Source organism: Alexandromys fortis, unplaced genomic scaffold (genome assembly GCF_014885135.2).
Source record: "Alexandromys fortis isolate MF-2015 unplaced genomic scaffold, M_Fortis_MF-2015_v1.1 scaffold_65, whole genome shotgun sequence".
NCBI lineage: Eukaryota > Metazoa > Chordata > Mammalia > Rodentia > Cricetidae > Alexandromys > Alexandromys fortis.
In genome coordinates, this window is record NW_026067986.1 from 4,294,687 (window position 1) to 4,322,452 (window position 27,766).

A 27,766-nucleotide genomic window follows, 5' to 3' on the forward strand; every position below is an offset into this window, starting at 1 on the left:
GAATACTTAATATAGCGCTGCTCAGAGTTCTCCACCGGAGTATCCTGACTGCAGAGGCGGGAAGCACATAATGTTGGTCTGTACTTTATAGCTCAGAGGAAGCTGCTAGTAGCTACAGCGTATTTGGAGTCTTTAACTGAAGCTCTTCGAAATGCACATGTATGTTCTTGTAGTAATGCTATTTCGAAAACATCAGTTGAATTGCACCAATTAAAATCAAGCATCAATTAAATTATCATTATTTGGAATATCATCCTCTTCCAACATCCAGAGAAAACAGTAGCTTCTAAGAATGTGCTCTGTGTTTCCGAAAGATTTGGGCATGAGAAATAGGACAGCTCTATGTACTTCCGGAATACACTGACTTGCACCAACTGACATTTCACAGGTAAAAGTGGATTTGGGGAGCCAGTGTGTTGTCAGTGCTGGAGTAACATACCATAATACTGGATTGTACATGTTCATTGTGAACCCTGCTTTCCATTTCAACTTTCCTTTCTCTTCCTTTCCTTGAGACAAGATAACGCTATGCAGCCTGTGCAACTCATGAAGTTGCTCAGGTTGGCTTCAAACTCACAGCAATCCTCTTGCCGCAGCCTCTGAAATCCTTGGGTCATAGGGGTAAACCCCTGTGCTCCACCCGGAACTCCAAGTTCTCTTTCCCTCCGAGTTGTTGCGCAGCGGTATCTGCGTGACTCTTCGGTCCTCTGAGGACAATGTTTCCGGACTCCCCAGGAGTCAGAGCTGCATAGCGGACCGGACTAGGCAGTGAATGAGGCCCTGTAAGCATATGTTTAGATAAACGTGGTCGAGATTCTTACAAGTCTTTAGAGCTTAGCTGGGAAGGAGGGATACTCGGCTGTGTCTTCTTTTCCTTTCTCTGTAGCTGTTAGAAGTCTCACTGCTATGCACCCTACCGATCCTGAAAACATCCACTCGTACCCATGAGACTATCTGCGGCTTTCACGAAGATCTATGGAGAATGTGTGACCTATCTGCGCAGTTATTAAACATGTTTATTTCATCCACCACTTAATCATTTGCCTTCTTCAGTAGCTGCCCCGCTGTTCGTTCCCATAACGCAAGGTTTCCATGTCTCCACGTTCTCATCAACACTTACTTTCTGTCTTTAAATAACAGCTAGCCTAGTGGTACCCGGTGATGCAGCCAAATAATCCTAGATATTCTGGAGACGAAGGAAGTAAGATTTCAAGTTCAAGGCCTATTTGGCTATCTAATGTGAATCCAAAGCCAGCAGGGGCAACTTAGTAAGCCTCAGCCTCTAATTAAAAGGTAAAAGGGTGGCTGGAGAAGTAGTTTTTTACAAACCCTGTGTAGTTAGCATGTATTAGTTACGACAGCGTTGTGATTTTTGATTTGAATGTTTCTTTTTTCTTTCTTTCTTTTTTTTGAGATAGGATTTCTCTATATCTTTGGAGCCTGTCCTGGAACTAGCTCTTGTAGACCAGGCTGGTCTCAAACTCACAGAGATCCGCCTGCCTCTGCCTCCTGAGTGCTGGGATTAAAGGCGTGAGCCACCACCGCCAGGTGATTTGAATGTTTCTAAAGACTAACAGGGTTGGCCATCTTTTAAGATGGTTGTTGGTCATTTATATGTCAGTTTTGAAGACATGTTTGTTTGGATTCTTTGCTGAGCTTTCAATATGGTGGCACAGTGGGTTTTTATTAATTTATTTGGTTGTTGAGTTGTAGGCGTTCTTTATATGCTGTGGATCCTCATCAAGGATTATTGAGTGGCCCTATTTTCTGTGCCAGTGGGAGTGTTCTTGCTAAAGTCTGAACCCCCAGTGCCGTGGTGTTAAAATATATAAATGGAAGGTGGTTAGGTCAGAAGAGCATCCTGCCACATGAGATAGGGCCCTTAGGAAAGGGTTCTCAGGGAACTTGCTTCCCCCTCCTACCTTGCAGAGGAGACGGTGGCATCTGTGAGAGAGCACAGGCTTCATTAGACCCCAATTGGCTGGTTCTCTGATCTTGGCTTCCCCTGTTCGGAATTCTGGGAAACATGGGCAATGTTGTTCCCTTCTCACGGGTTCGTGGCACAGCAGCGTCCCAAGTGGACTGAGAGCGTGAGCTTCCGTCTCTTTCCTGTGGATAATCTTGCTTTCCCAGCACTACTTGCTCAGAGACCCTCCACCGAATGTGAAACAGTATGAAAGCTAATGTCAACCAACCCTACTTGGATTTCTATCCAGCGAGGGTTCATGGTGCCCTGAGTGTTGACAGTTTGCCAGCTGGAATTGACATCCAGCCCTGCTCCTGGCTGTGTTTTCCAAAGCTCTAGGCCCCTTTCTAAGTCTGTGTGTCAGAGGAACTACCACCTTCAGCCTCCTGTGTATGCCAGGCAGTCTGTATTCTTGTGGGCTAGAGGGGATGAGGTTTATTGTTTTGTTAAAATCCCCAAACCAGTTCAGACGAAGAGATGGAGGAAGCACTGTGTTCTAAGACTGAGGAGTCAGGATGCATTCTTTCCCCTTATCCGACAGACTTATGCTACGCCTTAGCTAATCAGACAGAAAATGAATTACACTCTGACTTCACTCTTGTTGTTGGCCATGTTTTCCTCGGGTCATTTTCTAGGTATAAGGCTTTGCACCCAGAGAGCAATGTTCTCGCATTATTGTTTTCTCCGTTTCTTTAGAAACTTGTCTCTTTGTTGGCTTCCATTGCTTGTGCATTTCTGTCATGTTTACCAGCAATGGTTCTGAAACATAGTGGTGGCTTTTGGCCTTTTCATATTTTATATTTTGTCAAGGAGAATGACTCATTTCTCCCCATTGCCTTCTCGTGCTTCTGGGAGTCATAAACAGTTGTGTGTGTTTTAGAAGAAAGAATGCACTTTACTGACAAAGCAGAGGCAATCTTTTTGCCTGCTGTGACTTCGATGTTTACAGATAAAACTTAAACTGTGTTTCCGGTATGCTTCTGCGCATGGATTCCAATCAATGAGTAGAAAACTGAAACTCGGGTAGTTCTCACAGCACTAACACAAGAATGCCTTTCTCTTTGCGTGCTTGTGTGAGGTGAACAATAGAACCACCCAGAAGGCTAAGTGCAGAATGACTAGGGTTTTCACGGGGAAAGAGTTGTGTCATCAAAAAGTAGTGCCCAGAATGGGCAAAGATGAGAAAAATATGACTTAGTTTTATCAGCAGTTGTTTTTTACATATAATAAAACTGTATCTAGCCAGGCAGTGGTGGCACACACCTTTAATCCCAGCACTCAGGAGGCAGAGGCAGGCGGATCTCTGTGAGTTCGAGGCCAGCCTGGTCTACAGAGTGAGAGCCAGGACAGGTAGGGCTACACAGAGAAACCCTGTCTTGAAAAGCTAAAATATGCATACGTGCATGTATGTATGTGTGCACGCACACACACATGTATACACGAGTCCCTTGTGCATACCTACCCAAACCTCAAAAGTACAACTTTATTTGGAAATAGGGTTTAATAGATTGATTTAGAGATGATGAGGTCAGATTAGCTTAGAGTGAACCTGAAACCCATTGTCTGTCTGTCTGTCTGTCTTAGAGAAGGGAAATTGAACAGAAAGGTGCATATGAGGCCCATGAAGACCAGCAGGGATTGGAGTCGGTGCAGCCGCAAACCAAGGGGGTATTCCAGACTGATTGCAACCCCAGGAAGTTAGGAACCAACAAGGCAAGACTTTCCCTAGGGTCTTCAGAGGAGCCAGAGTTGCTACCATCTCAGTCTCTGCTTTAATGTCTCCAGAACTGTGAGGAGCCATGTTTTCACTGTTTGGAGACTCTCTATTTGTGGGACTTTGTCGTAGAAGTCCTAAAGAATTATGTATTGTTTGAGACCAGAGTCCAGAGTCCACACTTTTTTTATGTACTTCCCAAGGGTTATCCAAGAACATCCGAAGGAAAACAGGGAAACTAACCTTTGAAGGAGTGAACTAAGGCATCATATCTGATCAACTCTGAGCTCCAAGTGTGAGCTCCTAAAGATAAATATTATAATGACAGCAGGACCGACCTATCTTAGACTTCCTGCTGCTCTGCCAACACCATGACCAAGGCAACTTACAAAAGAAAGCATTTCACTTGGGGCTCACAGTTCCCAGGGGTAGTAGGATCCCTGACTATCATGGTGGGGCGCATGGCTTCAGGCAGACAGGTGCTAGAGCAGTAGCTGAGAGCTTATATAGGATCAACAGGCATGAGGCAGAGATAGACCAGGCCAACTGGAATAGTGTGGGCTTTTTAAGCCTTGGAGCCCACCCCCAATGACACACCTTCTCCAACAAGGCCACACCCCCTAATCCTTCCCAAGCAGTCCCACCAACTGGGGTCCAAGCATTTGGCCCCCAAGGGCACGGTCAGGGCATAAGGAGATGAAGCAATATGGACAGAAGCTGCAGGGCAGCTTCCACCAGTGGCCACAGACCAGTAAATGCCACAACCTGGGTGAGAGAGAGAGCCAGGGGGAGGTGATCACTTGGTGGGAACAGTGTGAGCTGGAGGGGAGCTACGCCTTTACGACTAGGATTTTGAGTAATCTCCCCCAACACACACACACACACACACACACACACACACACACACACACACACACCTCTTCTTCCCCTTTATCTCTTGCTGCTGCTCCCTGTTGATGAAATTCAAACAAACCACTTTTGCAGCACTGAGAACAAAGTGTGCTAGTGTGATCCTGAGACCCGAGTGGAGAGACGCATCACCAACGCCAGTGAGTACAGGGCAGCAGGCTAATAAAGAAATCAAGGCATCATAGGGACTTTGAGATCAGATGTTAAGTTCAACTCAGAAAAACCCTCTTTTGTCTAAGTACCTGTGGTGGTTTGAATAGGAACGCCCCCCAATACTGCAGGCACATACACACGCTCACACACACACACACACACACACACCCCCCCCCCCCCCCCCCCCCCCCCCCCGACTCGTAGACTTGCATGCTTTGTCCTTGGAGTGGTGCTACTTGAACAGGAATTAAGGGTGTGGCCTTGTTAGAGTGGGGGTGTTCTTGGTAGAGGAAGTGTGTCACTGGGGGTGGGCTTTGTGGTTTCAGATGCCCAAGCCATGCCCAGTGTCAGTCTGTCTTTCTGCTGCCTTCAGATCCTGAGGCAGACTCTCAGCAACTTCTCCAGTTCCGTGTCTGCCCGTGTGTCATCACGTCTACCCCCATGATGAGAACCTAGCCCTCTGAACTGTCAGCCAGCCCCGATCAAATGCTTTGCTTCATAAGAGTTGCTGTGGCCACGGTGCTTCTTCAGAGCCGTAGAACAGTGACTAAGTCGGTACTTAACCGATTCCTATCGCTAATAAACATTCTTGTCCGTTGTAAGGCCTTAATGTCCTGTTTCTGTGGTGGGAGACGTTGTATGGAGTTGTTTTCAGATCTGAGAAAGCATTGCCCCCAACAGACTTTAAACATGAAAATGCAGCTTTATTGAACAACAAGAAGGTTGTAGATGGGTTATTCCCCCCCCGTAGCTAAGAGTGAATTTGCTGAATTCCCTCTACCATACTGTGAACTAATACGATTTCAGTTTTGCGGGTGAGGAAAAGCAAGGTACAGAGAAGACCGAGTCTCCTGACGTTTAATATTCCATGCAGACACTTCTGGTGCTGAGGCTCAGATGTGATTCAGAAGCTGCTGTGAACTCATGTGATAATTTGGGGGCTGAAAAGGAATACCGCCAGGCATGTTAAAATCATACCCCCTGAGAATTCAATAACGAAGCTGACATTGTTTGAAGCAATCATTAAAACTTTGCAGCATTCTCGAGCCTTTAACTCTGAGAGCAGCTGGTAAAGGCACAGACTCCAAAGATGAGCAGCCTGCCTGTGAGTTTTGAGTTGTCCCCTTTTTTTATGTGACTCTGAGCAAGCTCCAGTAGCTTCCATTACTGCATAAATAAAAGAGATGCGCTAATGAGAGCTACCTCATGGAGTCATTGGGAAAATTATGAGTTAATGGGATATAGTATTTGTGGACCACGGTGGTACTTCACACAGTACCTGGCACTGAGGAAACAGCAAGTATTATTACTCCAAGGCCTGACTCTAAAAGACTTAAGATCTTGAAATATCTAATGGTATTTTGAAAACTCAGAAAGGATCTTGGGTAGCTACAGAGCATAATCCTTGGAAGGGCCCAACTAAGTCACTGTTTGGGGAGATTAAAGGGTTTGAACCGGCATCTGTGTGGTTGCCAGGGCCAGAGGTTCATTAATCATATGGTTGTGAGAAACCTTTAATCCGGAGCTGTTTCTGATTGCGTGCTCCTGAGGAAACTCGTGCTAAGCGGGCTGGCTCTCTTTGTGGTTTTCCGAGAAGACCAGAGGACACAATTCCCTGTAAAGCTTTCATCCTTGGTCCTCAGAGTCTACGCTTTCAGTTCTTACTCTTGGTTGTTAGAGCCAAGCATCTTTGAGAGCCGGGAGACAGATCCAGCATATTGACTACTCATCACCCCTTACTCTCCAGGTACATTTTCCAGGTGGTTCCGTTAGAAAAGGTTCCCTAGGCTAAGCCATTCAGGATTCCATGCAAATCAGAAGGCTTCTGGAGCTTTGGTATTTCCTAGCGCAGGTTGTGACCTTCTAAGTAGGGCACAGATGGCCCATCCCATTCTGTTCTTGTATTTCCAGGAGCCTCTTTATCCTAGTAATTTCTCAAAACAATAAGGTTTCTAAAAACAGCCTTTAGAGAATGGTGCACCGAGGAAATAGCTCTCTGAAGGATACTAGCTGGCTCATCCGTCTGCCTGCAACAGGGCAGCTCTGAAATGCGGCAACTAATTTCATGCATGAAATATTCTCCAATTAGTAGTGTACAGTGGCTCTGCCTGATGGGGAGAGAAACCATATATGGATGAAGAATTTGTCCTGCATGGTTCCATCAAATGACTAATCCACAGTAGATTGCATACCCGCCACGTCCTATCATCTACCAACATAGCACGTCCAGGCTTCAGATTCCAGGAGCTGTCACTTCCTGTTATCCCTGTAGGTTCGGATTCTGCTCTTTGTTCGTAGGGTGGTCCTCATAGTGCGAGGAGCCATGCTCCTAAGGCTTGTTTTCTTGTCAACAAAAGTTACTGAGTTTAATGAGGAAAAGGCAGGTGTGTGCAGATATTCCTGAACCTGGGAACTGCACACATCCAACGGTGCACACATCCAACGGTGCACACATCCAACGGTGCACACATCCGACGGTGCACACATCCAACGGTGCACACATCCAACAGTGACAGTGCACACATCCAACGGTGTACACATCCGACGGTGCACACATCCAGCAGTGCACACATCCAATGGTACACACAAGTCTTTTCACTTGAAAAGCTCAAGAAGCTGTCGTGATCTTTGGTTGTGGTGTGTAAAAAAATTAACCTCTTCCTTTCATCTAAACTCCCATTCTTAAATACTGAGAAGTCATATGTAGAGTTGGATGCTATACAAATATTCAGAGGAAAGAAAAAGGTGTCGGTTGGAGGCCCCCAAGCACGTCTAGAGTAGCGTAAGGTTAATACATGTGTGTAGGAGTCAGAAGTGAGGACTGAATCTTGGCTCTGCTGATAATTCTGTCTCCTGAGGGCATCTCTAACCTGCAGGATTATTTTCTGAGTTACAAAGAACAGCAAGCAACACGTGGCCAGCAGCAAGCATTAAATAGAGTATCTCATCATGTCCTTAAGCAAAGACGTGAAAAATCAAGAAATTCGTTTTTCATTAAATATTGTTGGGTGATTACAATGAAATTTTAAGAGATGTTCATTGATAATGAGATTGATAAGCTTCATTTAGTCTAATATTTGGTCTAATAAGCCTAATATTAGGATTACAACCTTGAAATTGATAAAAAAAAAAACTCACTGGGGCTCGCTAGTGAGGTAAGTTACTAATGATGACTCCGTAGTCACAGCAAGGCAGACAAAGGCTGTCATTCAGATTCTTCTTTTATGTAACCACACAGGCCTGAGAGATATTTCCTCCACCATTGACTTAATGCCGGCCTGATACCCTGGAGAGCCCAACTCCTGGAGATTAGTTCTGTACCTATATTCATATCTGTAGCTTTATCTACCTGTGCCTAAGGCTGTAAAATATGTTCTCAGAGATGTGATTTGGGCACGTTTTAAAGTTTTGTGTTTTGTCCCAGAGAGAACCACCTCTTCTTAGTCTGCTTGAGTTGCTTCAGCAGAGTAGCTTGAACTAGCTAATTTATAGGCAACGGGAATTTCTCTCTCACAGTGCTGTGGCCAGTGAGTCCAAATTTAAGGTACAGGAGATTCCCTATCCAGTGAGGCCCAGTCTCCTAAAGGGCACCTTCTGTGCACCCTCGTGTGCCAGAAAAGCAGAAGGGCAAGAAAGAGGTGGGCAAGCTCCCCATGGTCTCTTTTGTCTCACCCATCTCATCAAGGGTTCCACTCTCCTAATGGACACATCTCCTAGAGACCCCGCTTCTTGGGGATTCAGTTTCAACATGGGGATTCTTGGAAGAACACGGGCATTCAGATGTGGCACCCCAAAGCATTTGAGCTCATTCCCACAGGTAGAGATGAACTCCTCAGTGTGTGTTCTTTCAATATTACTGAGTTTTATGGGAAAAGGCTTAACCTAGCCTTAATATGTAAGTGATACGTTTGTTCCAAGAAAGGGCCGGTAGCGAAGACGTGATGGTAAATTTAACTGAGGAACATGTGGATCATAGCCCAGCCTCGTGCATTAACATCATCATCAACTCTCAACTTCACCGCCGTCAGCATTTGGAGCAGATCTCATTAGCAGCATGGTAACTTGATCCCAGAAAACCAGCATCATCAGTCACAGCAAATGGATGCTGGTAGGTTTCACTTGTATTTAGTAAGAAAAATAAATAAATAAAAATAAATTTAAAAAAAAATCGTAGATCTGTTTGAAACTGTTGACACATGTCTAGGGATCATAGCAGGAAAGTATTCTGTGTCATGTGATGAATGTATTTAAGTTGCATAACATCAACAAAAGAACCCACTCCCTGGGGAGGAGATGGTCTTGGGTGCGAAGGCTTTGCTCTGTTGAAGGGGAGCTCGGCACAGAGGCCAAGGAGATCCCTCCTGCCCTGTTCCAGTTTGTCAACTGATTATAATCAAAACGGCGCAGTAGCTGCAGTGTGAGCCATTTGGGATGGGTGTCTGTGTCTTCGTTGTGCGCTCCGAATCCTTGTCCTGTCTGTGGCTGTCCTTGCTGCCCCTCAGAAGGCCTGGCAAGCCCTTGGCAGCTCCATCTCAGTGCCTGGAACATGAGTTAACTCCCAGCCCTCACTCCAGTCTTAGCCCAAGCATCTGTGTTTCCGCGAGGCTTTCTCTGCTCCCCAGCTCTGGGGCCCGGATTCCAGCTCCAGTCTCCGCTCTTCTCCTTAGCAAACCATATGATTTACAGCGCTCGGTGCTCATTGCTCCTTAACCCTCTCTTCCCTTTCTTCATCCCACTATAATATAAATTCTGTGGACAAGGCAAGTTTTTTGTTTGTTTCATTTAGGTCGACCCAAGGGTATGTGACCTGCTTTCAGGCACAAAGTAGGCCTGCCATAAAACATGACTAAATAAATTTACTCCACTACTTCTTCCGTAGTTCAATTCTTCATGAAGTTATAGCCCAAGGTTCTCTTTCTCAAGCAGTTTTGGGGCTGGGTTGAAGGTGGCTCCTTTGTATGTATCAGTAAGAAGTTGAGCAAACACACTTCTTCACTGGTCTAACACTTTTTCATCAAATGATGTATTTTTTAAGTTAAATAGAACATATTTAGCAACTGTTTATACATAAGCTTCCCCGTCTGGTTAGTTTTCATTGGACTCATGTGAAATAACTAATTAAGGAAATGAAACATGGGCTGGAGAGATGGCTCAGTGGTACAGAGCACCGATTGTTCTTCCAGAGGAACCGGGTTCAATTCCCGGCACCCATATGACAGCTCACAACTGTCGGTAACTCCAAGATCTGACATCCTCACACAGACGTACATGCAGGCAAAATACCAACGCACATCAAACAACAATCTTTCAAAAAGAAAGAAAATGAAACGCAACTGACCTAGTATAGTCATTATTTTAACCTAGTTGAGTTACATTTTAATAAATAGTCTTCATGTGGATTGTGACTTAGTTTTGACTCTGTTTCTACGATAAGATACCCTGGCAAAAGCAACGTAAAGGAGGAAGGGTTTAGTCAGCTCACAGTTCCAGGTGTCCCTCATTGTGGGGAATTCAGGTGGCAGGAACTCGAGGCTGCAAGTCAACTCAGGTGTAGTAACAAGGGCAGAGATCAAGGAGTTAACGCATGCTCACCAAGTACTCATTTCATTTAGCCGTGTTTTTGTCGTTAACTTTTGTAGAATTCATACTGTCTCTCTCGAAGTCTCCTTTAGACTCCTTAAAGCCTGTTCTGTGCTCTCTGCCTGGCCGTGTGAAAAGACTTTGTCTTTTGTGGTTTCTTCTGTTTAAACATTGGCGTTCTCTGGACTTTTCCCCAGGACCGTCTTCCTCCACTTTGCTCCTGTTTCTTTTATGGTCTCATCCCTTTCTTGCAGCGTTAGCCACACACCTGCATTTGAAGTCCCCGCCCTCATCTTTCTCTCCAGGAACAGTATGGTACTTCTGGATATTGGTATCGTGGTCCAAGTGGTCACAGAGTCCTCAAATTCACTGCAGCCCAGACTGACCTGGACCCGCTCTCCTTTCTTTAACCAGCCTACCTCGTTCTCTGATGTTACTGATGGCGGCAGCCCAACTTGGAAGCTGAAGGCTCATTCCGATGGTTTTCTTCCTCTCTCCCATCCACCCCTGGGTTGGTCCACCTACTCAGCCTGTCTGCTTACCGCTCCACCACTCCCGTCTCTTCAGTCCCTGGGCCACTCTCTCTTCCGACTGATGTCCCCATCAGTTCTTCCTTCATAGCGTCACCAGATTTGTCATCTTATGACATAGTTTTTGCTCTGATCGTGAAGGTTAAGCTCGGTGAAAAACGTGGAAAATAAGGAAAGGGCAAAGAATGAATAGAAGCTTCTTGCTATAGTACAGTATGCTGATGTCATCAGTTCTGGTTTGCCGCAGTCAGTGTGGAGCAAGATGGCAGGCCAGCTTTATTTAGAGTCTATATATACTTTACATTTTTAAAATTAATTTAAAATTTTTATTTATTGGTATTACTGATTTGGGTGGATTTATTTTGTATGTATGAGTTTGGGCCTTTATGTGTGTGTGCCCGCTTGCTTGCCTGGTGTCCATGGAAGCCAACTATTTCTGGTTCCTAGAACTGGAGTTACAGATGGCTGTGAGCCATCTTATGGGTGCTGGGAATTGAACTCAGGTCCTCTGCAAGAACAGCCAGTGCTCTAAACCACATTTTCTATTAGCTCTCATTTTCATTTTATTAAGTTTAGGGTTTCTTACATGTAAGATCTGTCAACTGTGGCTAGGGATAGTTTTCCAGTTTGGGTAGCACTGATTCTCTCTCTCTTCCCGGGTTAGCACTTTTAATACAATGCTGAGCAGAAGTGGGGAAGGCAGACACCTCGGTTTGATTGAAACATGGCTGTTGGGCGGTTCCATCTTTCTACCACCCCGTATGATGCTGTCCTTGAGAACTTCATCCTTGCCCTACGTCAGGGTGAAGAAGTGCTTTTATCTTTCCAGTTTGCCAAGTGTTTTTATCATTAGGGTGAGGGATTATTTCAAGTTCTCTGTGTGGCTCTAACCCCGAGATTTCTATCAGTGTGTATCAGTGTGACTGATGATTGTCAATGCTGCGCCATCTAAGGCTTCCTGGGGTTAATACCATTCAGTTGTTCCCTAGGATGCTCTCGTGGAAAGTGTGTGGCTCCATGAATTTTAACAAACGCACAAGCCCTTGTAACTGCCATCAGATTAAGAGAGAGGGCGTTTCCAGGATCCTAAAATCATTCTTCTTCCATTTAAAGTCCTCCTGAGAGTTGACTTCTGAAACTATTGGCCAAATTTGCCTAGTTTGGGACTATAGGAATCACATCGTTGTTATTTTTGTGTGGCATTTTTTATCATCTTCTGGCCCAGCCATTGTCGTCGTAACCCTGACAACGCTCTCGTTTGTCCTCTGAGATGCTGCCCTTGCCAGATTTGTGTTTTCACTCCCAGGTAATGTCTTTTAGCCTCTCCCACTGGCCTCCACAGCTCTCGTCACTGGTGGGTACCACAAAGATCTTGACTAGGACCAAGCTGGGCTTCCATGTTGCCGCTGAGGGGTGCGGATTTGCATTCCAGCCAAAGATAGGTGGGAGGCTCGATACCTACCTTTCCTAGTCTTTGGCTTTTTTTCTTTCACTTTAGAAAGTTCCTTTGATTTATTCTGCATGTGTGCATGTAGGGGCATGGAGGCACATGCCCCCCATCCCATGTGTGTGGCTGTCAGAGGAAAACTTTCAGGAGTGAGGTCTCACCTTACATCACGTAGGTCCCGGGGATTGAACTCGGGTCATCAGACTTGACATCGTGCCTTTGCCCACTGAGCCATTTCTGGCCCTTGGCACTCCTGTTATGTGTGATGCCGGCACTGGTTTGGGGCAATACCCACGCCGTGAGTTTCTCAACCGTTGTTCGTGTGGGATTTTCAAGCGTGTTGTTCCCTTCAGTGCTGTAGTCCCGCCAGTGGGAACTAAACGAAGTTGCCCTTTTCGGTGAGTGGCAAGATGTGTCTTAAGTTGTTCTAAGCTCATGTGTTAAAAATATATCATGGGCTTTGACAAGTCACAGCGTTTTTTTTTGTTTTTTTTTTTGGAGGCCAATGCAAAAAGCCGTAAGTGGGAGTGTTTTAAGAATAGTTTCAACATTTTCCTGCATCTGACTTGGATTATTAAATCATAACAAATGATTTTTTTTTTATGTGTAAAGGAATCATTCCTGGCACTTCTGTTTTCTCCCTCTCATCTTCTGATTCCTTTTTCCCTTGAAGGAAGTTTTTAAATAAATAAATAAATAAAAAGTGTGTTTCAAATGTTTGATTGAGATGTTTGCATAGAATCCTTGAAGCGGGTTAGAAGGTAAAATCACAGATCGTAATGGGAGTATTTTATAATGAAATCGCTTACAGACTCTTAAAAATAGCTTGTCAGGGAAAGGGGCGGAAGTGAACCTGGCTGTTACAGTTTGTTCCAGGAAAGGCACCTTGGATGGATGCCATCTATTGGTACAAAGATGTTCTATGATTTCGGTTTTATTTGCTATATTTAACCTTTCCCAAAATGATTATTTTAAAAAAGTGTGTATAATAAACTAAAAAAAAAAAATCACAATGCCTTGAGTTAGTTGAAAATAGGCAATTCTGTCCTTCCAAAGCTGTTGCCTTTGTTTCCCTGAACATTTGAGTGGGATCTCCTCCCACGAGGTCGCTGCTTTCCCGATGAGCTGCCGCTGCTCCCCTCACGTGACTGTCGTCAAGAGAACAGTCCAAAAGCTCCTTCAGTCGCTCCTGACACCTGAGAGCAGCCAGGTGACAAGTGAGCGCCCTGTGCCTGGCTCCTTCCTCCTTGCGTTATCCGGCTTCACAAGCCTGCAGAACGGCTCTAGCTTTGTGTTGTGGCTGTGCCACACTCGCGGATGCGGGGCCAAAACTGAAGAAGGCTGATCATTTGGCAAAGGTGTCTGATTTGAAAACACATCACCAGAACTATTCTCACAAGCCGTCAGAGAGTTCTCAACCATATAATTAAAGGAGAAAATGTCTCGTGTTGAACTTTAAACAAACATTAAGGAAATAGTAACGGGCCAACTTAGTATGCTAATTTATGGCTTAGAAGGTAAATTTGGATATGTAAAGGTTGACTTTATTCTTTTTCAATAGGAGACACGACAGTGTTGGGGGAGAGCTCTTAATTTTCAGTCTTCCCAGGTAAAGGTCTTGGCAGCTAGGATGCGGGAGTTATTACTGTGACGTCACCCACTGTGTGGAAAGAGGTCATCCTTCCAGGGTCCCCATCTTATGCCTTTTATAAACACCATGTTTAACTTGGAAGGGAAAAACGTTGTTCTTGGCAGCGTCCTTATAGCACAAGTTGGAACCGCAGGGGCCTCCATGCCAGCTGCTGACGGGGAGCGGGACTACGGAGAATGTGTTTGCACCTGGCTTTGACACTGCTGGGAATGCCAACCAGTCTTTGAAACTGTGGCTCGAGGATGGCCCGAGTCAGAACTGCACGGGTTCATTCTTGACAACACAGATTCCCAACACCTCTCCTGTTCTGATTGTGAAAGAGTCCCAGAGGATTTTAATGTGTGTGCAATCAAATTAAAAAACAACAACAACAACATTGCTTCATGTCATAAAAATCTGCAAAATATGTTTGACTCGGACTCATCCATATACCATGCAAAATTCTAACGCTGATTCTGAACATGCCCGCTGATGCAAATATGTTGGCGTCTCCTGGTGCAGGCTTTCAGCAGCGCCTCTCTTGGATGTGTTTCTAGGCGAGCTGCCCTCTCACTCCTATGGAAAGCTCCACTGGAAAATGACAGGTGCTTCCATCTTGCAGATCAAGAGAATCAATTCGAATATAATGATTGACATGATTCTCCACTGGTTTCATTTGAATTGCGGAGTCTTGCACGCCTAAAATCTATGCTCATATCCATCCTGGATTCCGGTAGCTTTGTATCTGGGATGAGAGACAGCACAGCGTCTCTGACCAAGGTTGGTGCTTCTGTTTTACAGTTGACATCAGCCAGTGGTGAGATGCATAGCTGGCCAAAGGGCTGATAATAAGAGATCGAATGCTTGGTCCTAAATTAGCATCTATTTTACCCCCGTCCCAAACACACGTATACACAACACTGCCAATACCGACACCAAGGCTCAGGACATCAAAGAAGTATATAACCCACCCCCCATCTATATATAACCCCCGGTCTATATAACCCCCTGTCCCCAACACACACACACACACACACACACACACACACACACACACACACACACACTCTGCCAACACTGACACCAAGGCTCAGGACATCAGAGAAGAGAAGGCAGAAAGAACGTAAGAGCTGAAGGGTGGGAGGAGCATTACGAAATCCTCTCTTCTGGACAAGACGCGGCTGTTGGAAATCGTGAACTCGCGTGGACTGTGGTTACCTGTGCTAGACCTAGACAGAGGTCCAGCTAGCCAAAATGTGGCGCAGACAACTTCTGTCTCTTTGCCGCCCAGGTCAGGGGCTGAAGTGGCAAAGTCCAGAGAGAGTTTGTAGATGGGTTGTCATGGATGCTACGAACAACACCTGTGGGAAATTCTTCATAGGTAACGGTCATTCTTTATTATTGAATTTGGTTGATTGCCACTTTCTAAGCTACATTTTAAAGACCATGTATTTTATATATTTAGATTTTAAATCTTAATTTTAATTTTTTAAAGTCAGGGATCTTTCTAATTTATGTAGAAATGGGATTTAGAAATCTGAAAACAGAGGGAGGAGAAGAATGTTTCTCTGGATGTTTTTCAAACACAAAGGCAGAGGGAGAAGCTACCAATCAAAAGTGCAGCAGAGGCAGGCCCATGCCTGGAAGCTCCAATAGTGTGAACTGGTGATGTCAGACTCCAGCACGCTGGGCTCATAAACACAAAGGAGATCCGTAAAGGCCTTTTCTGTCCTGGTGTACAAACCTTGGTGCTGGTTTGCATTTGCTGGTGGCATGAAGGAAGCTGGTGAGACACTGAAGGACTCGGTTGTCACCTTGTGTTGTAATCTGAGGATTTGTGTCTTAGCTTTCCCCTGCCTTGCTGCCAGGAAGAGTCCCGCAAGCTTTGGGGAATAAGCTCCTTTAGTTAAATGGTGTCTTTAATTTTCTAAGATTAATCCATTCAACGGCCACAAACCACAAGGCTTCCCACAGGCATCCTTCAGAATCGATAGTTTTGAATGCTAAGGACTCTAAAAATAATCAGTTGAGGTGTCAGAAAGGGATCGGGTGCTGGGGGGAGAGAATGGTTTTCATTCTTTTGATATTAGCCGTTTCTGTCTCTCCCTGTGATCTGATACTTCAAATTCCTAGAGCTTGTCCTCCTCCCTCCCACCCACCCTCCCTCCCTCCCTCCCACCCTCCCTCACACAATCTCTCCTTCCCTCCCTCCCAGCTCTCCCCCAGCCCCCCCCCCAGCCTCCCCCTCACTCACCCTGACCCTTTGCATTCCTGGAAATGCTACACAGCTGCTCACTGTTGGGCCTCTGCCTGGCCCTTCCCACAGTCACCTCCCTCCCCTCCAAAGCCAGCCGCCTGTCTGCACCCTTCAGGGCTCAGGTCAGGGCTCGCTGCTTCCTGGAGTGACCTTCCTTTTAGTCTGGATCAGGTCATGTGTGCAGCAGCTGGCTCTTTGGGCCGTCTCTTTCTTCTGCATAGAATGTACTCTCGTTATAATATATCGTTGTATTTTTAACTTTTCTTCTTTACGAAGGGAGGAACACACCATCTCTCCACGCCTAGTACCTTCTCTGAGCTCCGTTCTTGAAATTCGAATGGGTCTGAATTGGGTCTTGCCCTACCCAGACTCTTTTGAGAATAAGACAAGGGTACTAGCTGTATGTTTTTGCTTTTGGAGCATTTCACCTCTCCCTCCCTCTAACCTTTCCCATGCACTCCCCCTGTTCTCTCTCAAACTATGGTCTCCACTTCCTTAATTATTGTCACATATATGTATATGTGTTCCTAAATATATAAATATGATATTCTTAGTCTGTATATTTATACGTATTCATGTTTCAGGGCTGGATAACCAATTCATATGCTCTGCGGAAGACCCTTTCCCCTGCCCTCAGCAATCCTTAGTGGCTTGTAGTTCTTCTTCTTCTAAAGTTGGGGCCCCGTGAGCTTTACGCCAATCCCCCAACTTGTCTACTGGTGTCATCTTCCTCCAGGTATTGCTTAGGCAGCCACGCTGGCGAGACTGTGTGTGTAGCTTCTGACCTTTCTAGGAGATGAAGTCTCACTGCACACTTCCCGTTCTCCTGGCTCTTGATATCTCTCTTCCTCCCCCATCTCCCGCAATGATTCCTGAGGCTTAGGTGTGGGAGTTGTATTGTGGATGGACCAGTTGAGCTTGGCAATACCCGGTCACTTATTCTCTGCATGTTGATTGGTTGTGACTTCTGTGATGGTCTCTGTCTGTTGCAAAGAAATGTTTCTTTGAGGAAGGATGGTATATACTTATCTGTGGCATAAAGATACATATTTAGAGTGTAGTAAGGAATATTCCGATTCAATAAAATGCTGATTCTCCTTTTTTAGCTGTGAGTGAGTAGCGTTGGATAGTTGGCTAGGTTTCCAGTACCAGGCATGATTCCTTCCTGGTGAACGATCCTTGTGTCCAGTTAGAGAGCTGCTGCTTACTGCCAAGATATACGAACTATTACAGCTCCCTTTGGACTGTTGTGCCATGCTAACCACTGCTTTAGTTCATGGGCACCGTAGCTGAGGAGGACCATCAGTTACTTCCCTCTACTTACTTGGTACCTTCTGGCATCATAAAAACCAGTCCATAGGGAGGGTTTTCAGGTCAGAACTACCTCAGATCTTATGTCTCAGGTCTTGTGTCTGAAGTTCATGGTATTTTCAGCAATCGGGACAAACCTTCAGCGTCTGGGGGGCAAACGAGGGTAACAGCGATAGTCTGTACTGTTTTGGCAGTCTCTTAGACGATCCTGACTAACAGCTCAAAAGGGGGCTTACCATGCCTTTTGCTTGGATACTAAATAGTCTATGGCTCTTGAGGAGGGGGAGTGTTGTCAGTCCAGGTGGGAATATACAAACACAGACACATACAGACTCACACAGAGAGAGAGAGAGAGAGAGAGAGAGAGACAGAGAGATGACAGAGAGACAGACAGAGAGTCTGACTTGACCGATCTACACTGCTCCTCAGCGTGCGAAGGGCTCACCAGTCTGCTCCACAGATACTGGCTCAGGTTTGTTCGATGCTGCTGTATTCACAATGGCTGGGAAATGGAAACAAGCCAAGTGGCCCTCAGTCGATGAACAGACCATGAGAACGGGAATCCTACACACTATGGGACAATCAATATTCAGCTGTAAAGAAAGAATGAAATCATGAACTTTTCAGGTAAATGGATGAACTACAAAAAGACCGCACTGAGTGAGGTGACCCAGTCCCAAAAGGACAAACACCACACTTTCTCCCTCATCGGAGCCTCCTAGCTCCAAATCTCCAGAAGTGAAGATGTCACAGAACCTGGAGTAACTGCAGGAACCAGGGAAGCAGAAAGGGACAGTGGGTAGGGGAGAAATAAGAGAAGAACAGGGTACAATTGATTTGAAAGGGGGAAAAGGGGCCTTTAATTAGGAAGGGGAGAGGGAGGTTACGGAGGAGGGGAGGAGCATAAAGCATAAAGAAGAATGTCTGAAACACTCTATTCTCTATCTAACTAAAATTATATGTAACGCATGTGAGTCTTGGCACTAGTTATATTGATTATCGTGGTCATGTATCCATTAAAAGGAAGGTCAGGAAGTAACTTTTGAATTGATGACTGCTAATGATAATGAGATTTCATTAAAGCCATATGGTGTTTGCAAAGGCAAACTTTTAATAATTCGAAATGATAAGTCTACAGATTCCACGCTGGACTGATTGGTTTGGCTACTCGGAGCCCATTTCCTAGCCTCGCGGAGGGCCATAAGCCCATAAAAGGGAGCTGCAGACTGAGATCCCAGACAGAAGCTTCTCTCTCCTGAGTCTCTCAGACTGCAGGCTCCCCTGTGTGATAGCAGGTGGTCCCTTTGACCACAGCCTACTGTGTGTGTGTGTGTGTGTGTGTGTGTTAGCAGGCGGTTTCTTTGACCACAGCCTACTGTGTGTATGAGGGAGCGTGCGCCTAGCTCACTCCCTGGAATTCTCCCATGGAAAAGCAAAGGAAGGAAGCTGAGGGGAGGATGGGGCGATTGCATCCTGTCCCCTTTCCAGGGAGTGGCCACAACTGCCCCGGCAGAAGGGACATAACGTGACAGGCTTTGTCACTTAGGATGCCCGAGCAGTAACAAGACTTGGTGTGTGGCCAGGGTGGCTCAGTGTTTTTCTCAGCGGGACAGGACTATTCTGCTGAGGTCCGATCTAGCATTCCATTTGTAGAGCATCTGAGGAAGCAGGAGAGGCAGGGGCGTCAGCGAAGTGGACCTGGCACGCTCCGAGAGCCACCCAAGGACTCCAGAACGGCCGTGGCTTTGGTTCTGGCTGCTGTGTGATGGAACTGTCAAGTGGCTAGACCAGGTGCACTGTTTTAAGTAGAATGTGCCTTTTCCCTCTTGCTGCTGCCTATACCCGCTTTGAGCTGTCGGATCCTGCTGCACAAAGGCAGAAGGGAACTCTCTGTGACTGTTAAAGGTAAGCTATAGGAAAATTCTGTGGAATGAATTTCACTCCTACCTGACATCTGCTCTGTTTGGGTTTCTGTTCTCTCTGCCTTTCACTCAGAGAAGTTCTTTAAAGTAGTCCTCTCCCCAGGTCATGGGTGGTTATTAGCGAACTGGGTGGTGTGTTTGTTTGTCGCCTTGACTTAATTGACAACTCAAGCCGGAGAGCAGGCCTCGGGGTTAAGACAGGAAACCTCTGTAGTAAACAGGAAGTCCCATCATTGAATTCTAGAGCCCCCCAGTTGGAGGGGATTGCTTTACTTGAGAGGTAAATACTGCTCCCTCCAAGAGTGCTTTTGAAAGGAGCCGAGATTGAGTCTTAAAAAAAAAAAAAATCAGAATGGATTATCTGCCCCGGAGAAGGTTATTATTTTTTTAATGAAATTTAAAGCTCTCTTCTTTCAGGGAACGAGGTGTCAGAGTCCATTTCTTTTCAAACTAAACAGTCTGTGGGCAACCATGTGGGGACCATGGATTTAATGATAATCTTAAAATTAAAAATAAAGAGGATTATCTTTGAGTGACACAAGGAGGTAGACAGACAGAGACACACAGAGAGAAACAGGATTTTAGGTATTCCAGGCTGGCCTAGGATAGCCAAAGATGAGTTTGAACTTATGATGCTCTGCCTGTATTTCCTGAGTCCCGGGCTTAGCAGATGTTGACAGTGTGTCTAGTGTATGTGATTCCAGTGACCAAACCTAGGGCTTTCTGTGTGAGGCAAGGACCCTCTCCCGTTGGCTTTTGCTCCTGCCCCTGGAAATTATCTTTTGTAATAATGAGAATAAAGAAAGGGGGATGTGTAATAGAAGCCCACGATCATTCCTGGTGACACTCTGTACACAGGCTGCTGAAAAATCAATCTGTCTCCTTGTGTGGGGAGAGGAGGGCACCCCCAGGTAGTTCTTGGGGGAACTTGATTTAAGACTCATTAGGCACCGAGTGATGTCCATTGCAGAACCAGTCAGGTCTACCAAGTCGTATGCTTTGGGGTAGTTTCCGATTACGGTACAGCATACTGACGCCCAAGGGCATGTCTTGGATGCGCAGCCTTGTGGCAGGTGTTGGTCAAGAAAGCAGAGCCTTTGGCTGGGGAGGTGGCCCTGCAAGTGTGAGTATCTGAGTTCAGATCCCCAGAACCCATGTAGGATGTGGGTGCCACAGCGCATGCTGGTAACTCCAATACCAGGGGGGCAGAGACAAGAGGATTTCTGGAGCTCACGGCTCAGCCATCCTAGCCAACTGGTGAGCTCCAGTTTCGATGGTAGAACCTGAAGTTCAAAAGATAAGATACAGAGTGATTAACGTAGTCCGTGCTGGCCTCTGGTCCTCACTACCCCTTGTCTGGTCATTCAGATTTTTACCCTGATATCTGACTTTTTATTGATTTTTTTATTGATAAGATTAATTAGATTAATGCTTCCCTATGTGCTCAATGTTTTTCATATATTCCCACACTTGACATACATACATACAAAGAAAGAAAGTTTCAGAAACAAAAATAACCATGCTTTTATTTTATTTATATATATATATAATGAGAAATTAGACAAAATTAAAAGGAAAAGCTGAGAAGCAGGGAGAGAGAGAGAGAGAGAGAGAGAGAGAGCGAGAGAGAGAGAGCGCGCGCGAGCTGGGTTGGTAGAGTACTTGTCTCCCAAGCATGTAGACCTGAGTTTGACCTCCAGAACCCTTGTTTAAAGAAAAAAGTCCTGGGTGTAGTGGTGGTGGTGTGCTTTCTATTGCTGAGTCTGCATGGAGACAGGACAATCCCTGGAGCTCACTAGCCAGCCAGCCTAGCCCAAAGGATGAGCTGTAGGCCAATGGGAGGCCTTGTTTCTGTTCCCGAGGGTGACACCTGAGTGTGTCCTCCGGCTTCCAGATGCATGTCTCCAAACATACATGAACACACACACATCACAAATCAAAGTTAAAAAACTAAAATATGAAAACATGGGAAGTGAGGTTGAAGAAATGGGCTCTGGCAGATGGAAGTCAGCCCCCTTTGAAAGAAGGTTGAAGCTGATGAAAAACTGGACAAATGCTCTGTACTCTTACGATGTGCCTGGCTTGCACGGTTTGCTCATATCCTCCTCGCAGCCCTTCTAAGCCGATACTGTGAGCACTGTATAGACTAAAAACACAGAGCCCGTGTCCTAGAGAGGAGGGATGCGGCTGAGCTACTACTGTAATTTCAGGAACCGTAGTCAGATGGCTGCAGCCAGGGTGTGGTACCCGTTGCATCTGCAGGGTGGGCACTGAACCTAAAAGACAGAAGGCATACATTTCTCGGCACATAGAGGGTCCCTTTGGACTCGGTACCGGTGATGTTCTGAGGGTTCTGCTAAATGATGGAGAATGGGAGCTTTCTCTTTTGACTAAGGTTGAGCGTGGGGAACACTGGCCTTGGTGGACTTGTTTGAGTAAAAGGGGGCATGTGGTCTATATATAGTATGGAATTACGGGACGGTGGATTGACGTGGAGAGGCCAGAGACGGGTGAGCCACGATCCGCTGCAGAGCTCAAGAGGCAGAGCCTTGTCCTTGGCTGTTTGCTTTAAGGGTGGGTGTTTACGTGTCCTGCAGCTCTCTGCGCTGGGCAGGCGACAGGAAGCGCTGTGTGTTCAGGTTCAGGCTGGAGGACCAGTGTCTGCCTGTTTCCTAGAACCAGGGACTGTCCTCCTCCCTCTATGGGTTGCTCTGCGTACAACAGGCATGGTTTTTATTGCATGTCTCTTCCATTCCCTGCTTAAGTTTCCAGTAAGTGACGCTCCAGCTTGCTCAGCATGGATGCCTGCTGTGGTGCGGACAGACAGTGCCGTGGAGCAAACAGTAAAGCATTTATCTAATTAATCTTATCAATAAAAATCAGGAGTCAGATATCAGGGTAAGAATCTGAATGATCAGAGAAGGGGTGGTGAAGTGACCAGTGGACTATCTCCCTCCCTCCCGTCTCCCTCCCTCCCTCCAGGCTGCTGTTTTGTTTTATGATACACCATTGTCCTTTTTTACCATCTCTAGTGTGTCTCTCAGAATATTGTTCTATCGTCTAAAGTGTCCAGACAAGTAGCTCTAAGGCCACCCTGACCTAGGGGGTGAGTTTTCAGTGGGTGGCCTGCGACCTCTGTGATCTCTGATCATGCCTGACATGTTCTCTTTTTTTCCATTCAGAGAGGATTTTGTTGGCACCTAGGGAGGCTGGGTTTAAAAAAAAAAATGCTAGATTTTCCAATCCATGAGAAAGTTTGTTGGTGGTTTCTCAAACGATGTGATAAAATTGGTGATCCATTTGGTAGATTCAAAGGTGAAGACCCCCTCTCCTCTGCTGTGGGCTTCAGATCTCCGTCATAGTGGAGCATTCAATGTCGGGGTGAGAGTCCAGCAACCCTGTGCTACACGTCGTCAATCACAACTGCTCAGCGGAGCCGTGCAGTCTCTGCTGAAGGTGTGAGCCTTGCCCAGACGTGGAGTAGCTGCTTTTGTTCAGATCCTAACTAGGTTGAATGTCCAATTCCTGAATGCAGCCACCACTGAACCTGCTTCTCTGTGACCCACTATGGAGTCAGAGTTGTTCTCAATTTATGTCCAAGGGGTAAATTGAAAATCATCTTATGTTTATTTTCCTACCCCCCCATACAGAGAGGAGACAGAATTACTTTGAAACAAAGGGGTATTTGTAAGCATAACTTTTCATTTTTCTGACACAGACGATCATGAAAATCTTTCTCTGCAAATTTCATGTCTATGTTTAACTCCCCTGAGTTGGATAGCACTATAGTGGGGTTTTTGAAAAGGGTTTGCCTGTTTGTTTTTGATTTATCTCTAGAATCTGAAGGTAGGAAGAGCTTAGAGATATTCATGTAGATATAGAAGCATTTCAAAATCCAAAATATATTTGGAAATGTTTGCTATGACTTATCATATTTCCTACATATCATTATAGTAAAAGACAATTTATTGTAGGTTTTCTGTAAATCCAAAGCTTATATATAGTAAAAATTAATCATTTATAAATAACTTTCATGCCCAGTATTTTGAGAATTGAATTGAATTGACTACATGCTAGCTTAATTCATTGAGTCTCTACTTCTTTGTCTTTTTGGTTCATGCTGCAGTTTCTTCCCTAGAGAAGAAGTACAAGCTCCTAGACTATAGCAGAAATGTCCATCATGGTGGCAAGACAAATCAGAACGAGATGAGAAGGGGAACAGGGAAGACAGTGGGCAAAGAGTAAGGCGAAATCATGGAAGCTGGTGTGTTCCTAGGTTGAGTAGAAGGAAGGGCCCTCTGTGAGGAGAGGTTAAAGGTTCAGGTGAGAGAAGGTAGTGAATTTGGGTGGGGGGGGGCGGAAGAAATTAGATCAACAACACTGTCATCAAGGAGAGTGGAATCTTGAACAGGAAGGCAACCAGGACGCATGAATACAGAAGGATAATAGAGAGAGGATCTAGAAGAGGCAAGGGTGATCAGGCCTGACGTCTTCCATCATTTGGGTGCTATGAAAACCGTGTCTCTGTTCTGTAAGTTAGAGGGTAACTAGACAGAGAACATGGGGACAGTGGGGTAGATTTGGAATTACCTTTAAGAGATCCAGGGAAAGAAAGTGGCCAGCTATAAACAAAACCGTTTGTAAAGATTAGGGTTTTTTTTTTTCTTTTACTTGATCATATTGGAAAACTGGGATTTTAATTCCTCTATATCGCACTTGTAGAGAATTTAGAAATTTCTTTATACTTGGTTGCTATTCTCTTGGGGTGGAGACATCTTTCCATGACAGATTTCCATGTTGTCGGGAAGAGCAACTTGGCCTGGGTGTGTATTTCAGTGAGTAAGCGCTTGCGTGGTGTGTATGAGACCCTGGATTTAAAACTCACGTGCACTGAGCTCCTCATCAACAGCTTTCTACCCTTCATCTCATCATACATGTGATGTCTGTATTCTTTCTACCCTTCATCTCATTATACATGTGATGTCTGTATTCTTTCTACCCTCTATGTCATCATACATGTGATGTCTGTATTCTTTCTACCCTTCATCTCATCATACATGTGATGTCTGTATTCTTTCTACCCTCTATGTCATCATACATGTGATGTCTGTATTCTTTTCAGCCTGAACACTCAGGCATGTGTTAAGCATTGGGATTTAATGGGCCCATCTTTCCTCCACATCCCTAACGATACCCTTTATTTCCTGGTTTCCTTCCAGCCCACATTCCATGTACGACAAAACATGAGGCTGCTCTTTGCGACCATGCCTTACTTGCGAGTAGGATGATTGCCAGTACACAACAGGATTTCGTTCTTTGCTACTTAACAAAGCTCCACTGTATATCTCCACCGCATTTTTTGTTCAGTCATCTGTTGATGGGCACCTAGGCCAGTGCCAGAACTTGTCTATGGTGCTTCGGTGAACACGAGCGCGTGGGTATATTTAGTGTCTGCTAACCCTGAGTCTTATGAGTATATATGCTCAGAAGTAGTATGGCTAGATCATTTGGTACTTCTGCTTTTAGGAACCCTCCATTCTGATTTCTTTGATGCTTGGGATTGTTTACATTCCCATCAACACCCTTCTCCCCACATCCTCACCAGCATCTGCTTTTCTGGGGATGGTCATTCTGACTAGGGTGAGTCGGGCTCTCCATGTACTTTTAGTGTTTATTCCCTTCTGTGATAAAGATGATACGCATCTTCATGTATTTATTAGCTACCCAATGGAGTTTTCTGTATGGAGTATGAACCATTAAAGTCAGAGATAATGATTTCTTATAGTCTGGGGTGTGTGTGGCATGCCTGTAGTCTACCGTGCCTCTCCTCCTCCTCCTGAGACTGATATTTCCACCTCACAATGCATGTGACTGGGTCAAGAGCTGCCCACACTGGGTCTCTGTCCCTGCCTCTTCCAAGAATAGGTAAAGGATTATGTAGCACCTCTGAGAGTCTCCTGGTCCTGGAGAGCCCTTAGAATGATTCTCCTCATTCCACTGATGTCTGGTCTGCTTTGCTGATGTTGTGTGTTGCAGTACGTACTTAATTGCCTTTCACTGATTGTTTGAGAAGAAAGATCTCAGTGGGACCAGAAGGTCAGATGCCCTTACAGAAGCACAACTTCCTCATGGGCGTGTTATAGTCAGAGAAATCCTGAGCTGTGCCTTCCTGGGGTCAAGGGTAATGGCCAAATTATTTTTAGAAACTCACTCATGTGCGCTGTTGACCCTCCCTGGTCGTTTTGGTTGTTGCTGTTCTTCCGAGACAGGACTGTGCTATATAGCAAGGCTAACCTGATAATTAATTGTATTCCTCCTGCCTCAGCCTCCCAAGTGCGGGGGTTATAGGCACATGCCTCCGCTCTCAGCTACTTATTGTAAAGAAACTTTTTGAGCCAGCAGACACTTGATACTCCTTGTCCCTCTGTATTCCAAGTAAATAAGAGTTGAGGTAAATTTGTTTGCAAAAGTTTGAGAATTCCTCTCCCCATCTAAGCAGCTCTGATTTTGCAAAACGTAAGTGAAGGAACTACCCTGTGTAACCTAGAGCATTATTCCTGGGCAGGCTGGTAAGGATGAGTATAAATCCCTAGTGGGTCTTACAGTGTACGTACCCATCAGGAATAACGTTCATGCGCAGTGAACAGATATGACTACAGTGTCTCAGCCAGATAGAAACTCACTTATTCCCAGGTAGCAGGGAGCCTAAGTACAGATGGTTTCAGAACCCTACAGACTATCACAGCTGCTTCTCGTATTCCTTGCTCTGCCCCCTTAATTTGTGGCTCTCAGCAAAGAAAATTGCAAGGGGGAAAAAAAACAAACAAGCAAAAAGATCCTGAGCCCATCCCCACCCACTTTAAACCAGAACGATCTTATCTGAAGTCCCCTCAACCCCAGTAAAGTCTCACTTAAATCTTACTGGCCACGTGCAGCTTTGTTTAGCTGCCGAAGACTGGGAGGGGGCGAGTCTTTTGAAGCAGGCGCAACTGTTGCCTTGAACACAATTGGAATTAAGTCGGCCAAGAAGTTCAGTGACCAGGCAGCAGACAGTAAGCCCCAGGCACCATACACACTGAAATCCAGTGTGTAGTGGTTGCCTGAGGGCCTTCTAGGCAGACGTACTGATGGAGTAGGTTGTCTGGTAGCCAGTCCAGGAGAGCAGGTGATGTCACAAATGGGACATGCTTTTCAATGCTTAGGAACTGCGGTCTTGCTTGGCCTTCCATACTAAGGAATCATTGCCTTATCGTGTGATTACCGCGAATGACACGGAAAGACCAGCCCGCTCAGAGAGCTGTGGCTTCTAGAACCCTGAACCCCAGCCCACCATGAACACTGATAGCGATCTTCCTGAGCCCCCAATCCTGGCCCACTTTCTGCTTCTTTCCAGTTGAGAAGAGGGCTGTTTTCCCACGTAGGACCATGCCTTTGTGTTCTGAATCATTTCTCCGTCTCCCCATCTTTATTGGAGGTTGTACTCTATCCTGCCTGTTTTGCCCATGTGACTTGAAAAGCCAATGCCGCTGTATCTTTTCCAATCAAAAGTTTCAAGCCAGTATACTGTAAACAATGTATCTGTTCCTCCTTTTGGCTCTCATCATGGCAGGGCAGAGTCAGAGGCAATCAGAGCATCTCCTAAGCATAAACACATTGGCTTTTACCTCAGGAGGTGAGGGGAGCATTACCGCTTCTGGGTGGTGTGAGGAAAGCCTGGGAAATGCTGTCCTCTGGGACACCGTTGTTTCTATCTTTCTTCCACACCACAGTGGAGACATTGCCTGTTCCTGTTGCCACCTTTGTCCTGGGAGACATGATGACTTCATAGACCCTCTTAACACGGGTCCTCCAGCTCTGCTGCTGCCTGGCTCAGCTGCTGTCCCTGGGGCCTTCATTCGTCCACCTTCATTCGTCATTCTGTTGCATGCTCCCAACTCAGCTCGCTTCCTACCTTTGAGAAAGGTTCTGTAGATGGGTTTTACTCCAGCCCCTTCTTGCAAACCAGCTCAGCACTGAAGCAGCAGTAACTTAACCCTTTGTTCCCCGCAAGATTAACTTTTGGCAACACCCTGGCCAGACCCGAAGGAGCCGTTGTCTTTCCTGTTATACCTTCAGTTTCCCCCCAATAGATGCAAAAGCAGAAACTCAGATGGGCTAGGAGGTAGCCATTAGAAACAGCGGTCACTGGTGTCTGCCCTCTTTATTACCGTCTTTCTACTTATTTTAGAATGTGTGCTGATCTTTGAGTTAAGAGACAATGGGTTGTAATTAACCTAAAAGTGTTTCTTTTTTTTTTTCTTTTTTTTTTTTTTTTTTTTTTTTTTTTTTTTCTTTTTTTTTTTTCTTT

The 27,766-nt window shown here is 45.5% G+C and overlaps 1 protein-coding gene across 3 annotated transcripts in view; it reads left to right on the top strand.

Moving 5' to 3' along the window:
* Hecw2 (HECT, C2 and WW domain containing E3 ubiquitin protein ligase 2) overlaps window positions 1-27,766 on the top strand; it is a 304,844-nt gene that overhangs the window by 155,458 nt on the left and 121,620 nt on the right. Inside the window, exon 1 of one of the 3 annotated variants that reach the window (XM_050159281.1) lies at window positions 19,024-19,402. The exons of the other annotated variants lie outside the window; for them this stretch is intronic. The gene's annotated coding sequence lies outside the window, so the exon portion shown is untranslated. Of the gene's footprint in view, window positions 1-19,023; window positions 19,403-27,766 lie in introns of those variants that run through there. 3 annotated transcript variants of the gene reach the window in all.